At 42.5% G+C, this 1,932-nt stretch overlaps 1 protein-coding gene across 1 annotated transcript in view; it reads right to left on the minus strand.

Annotated features, from left to right (window-relative positions):
- The window catches only part of LOC115273441 (complement C3 alpha chain-like), a 26,508-nt gene that overhangs the window by 13,292 nt on the left and 11,284 nt on the right, over window positions 1-1,932 (minus strand). The window lies entirely within an intron of this gene.

Here is a 1,932-nt window from a genome sequence, read left to right on the forward strand (position 1 = left end):
GGGCGGCAGAGGTATGATGGAGAGCTTGGATGGTCAGGGGGTGGGGAGGCCATGGCACATGCCCCTGACTGCTACTCTGTCCCTGGCAGGTGAGGGTGGAAATGCTCTACAACCCAGCCTTCTGCAGCCTGGCCACCGCCAAGAACCCCTACCAGCAGATTCTGGAAATCCCAGCCAAGTCCTCAATAGCTGTGCCTTTTGTCATCATGCCTCTGAAGATCGGTCTACATGAGGTGGAGGTCAAGGCTGCTGTCTTCAGTCGTTACGTGACGGATGGTGTCAAGAAGACCTTGAAGGTCGTGGTGAGTCCATGGGGCACCTGTAGTCCCTTGTCATTAGGGAGAGGCTCCTGTGTCCCCATGCTGTCAACTGAGGCTGGAGACCCTGACCCTGAGACACAGGAGTGTCCAGTGTCCAGTTAGGAAATTTGGGGGTTCTGCAAGTTTGGAAGCAAGGCTGGGATTTGGGTGAGTGAGAAACATTCACGTTTCTACTTTTTCCTAGTGATGAACATTCTCAAATATAACACGAGATCAAGTCATCAATAAAAATAAACACATGGGAACACCTGGGTGGCTCAGGCAGTGAAGTATCAGACTTCAACTCAGGTCATGATCTCACAGTTCGAGAGTTTGAGCCCCACACTGGGGTCTGCACTGACAGAACAGAGGTCAGCTTTGAGTTCAGCATCTCCCTCTCTGTCTGCTCCTCCCTGCCCCAGCTGATGCTCTCTCTCTCTAAGAGATAAACATTACGTTTTTTTTAAATAACAAATAAAAGCCTCAAATCACCTTTTATTAAGAATTTAGGCAAAATATGAGACCATAGATTAACAATATTTTACTGCAATATTGTAAGGAATCAAAATTAATGCCAAAAAACTATGATGAACAAAAGATCAAAATTTTAAATGGAGATGGTGGCAAGCTGAACCATGATTGGAGCCTGAAGGTAAAAAAAAAAACCCAAACATTCAAGGCCCCCATCTATATGCCTTTTTTAATGGTTAACCTTGTTTAGTGATTAATTTTCCCCCGAAAGTTAAAGTACTTGTAAAAATATTGAAACATTGAAAAGCAAATGCTTTAAAAGTGACAGTGTTATTTTACAGTGAAATGTCTCATTTATACTAAAATCCGAATTTATTATAACATTTCTTTCCTGACTCTAATGGGACCAAACTTGAATTTTTTTTGATGCTGTTCAATCAAATACAGATTTTATTTGGATTTCATGTCTTTCTTTTTTTTTATTTTTTTCTCCATAATATTTTATTGTCAAATTGTTTTCCATACAACACCCAGTGCTCTTCCCCTTAAGTGCCCTCCACCATCACCACCTTTACATACACTCTTTTCGAAGGGTGAAATTTGAAATCTTACTGCCTGCCTGGATTCCTGTAACGAACACCACAAACAGGATCCAAAACTATTCTATCACCATATCACCAGAAAGAAACTTCTTTGTGTTACACTTTAATAATCACACCTTCTTCTGGGGCACCTTGGGTGGCTTAGTTAGTCAGGCATCCAGGTTCAGCTCAGGTCATGATCTCATAGTCCATGAGTTCGTGTTGCACTGGGCTTTGTGCTGACAGCTCAGAGCCTGGAGCCTGCTTTGGGCTCTGTGTCTCCCTGTCTCTCTGCCCCTCCCCCAGCTGTGTTCTGTCTCTCTTTCTCTCCCTCTTTCTCTCTCTCTCTCTCTCTCTCTCTCTCTCTCTCAAGAATAAACATTAAGACATTTTTTAAAAGATAATAATCACACCTTCTCCTGACCCTAACCCTTGCAACCACCCATCTATTCTCCATCACTATAATCCTGTCACTTCGAGAATGTTCTGTAATATTCAACCTGTATAATTCCACTGATCTTTTTTTCATTCAGGATGTTCCAAGAATCCTTTCATTGGCATTTCCTTTCTATCTGAATAGG

This window comes from Suricata suricatta, chromosome 12 (genome assembly GCF_006229205.1).
Source record: "Suricata suricatta isolate VVHF042 chromosome 12, meerkat_22Aug2017_6uvM2_HiC, whole genome shotgun sequence".
NCBI lineage: Eukaryota > Metazoa > Chordata > Mammalia > Carnivora > Herpestidae > Suricata > Suricata suricatta.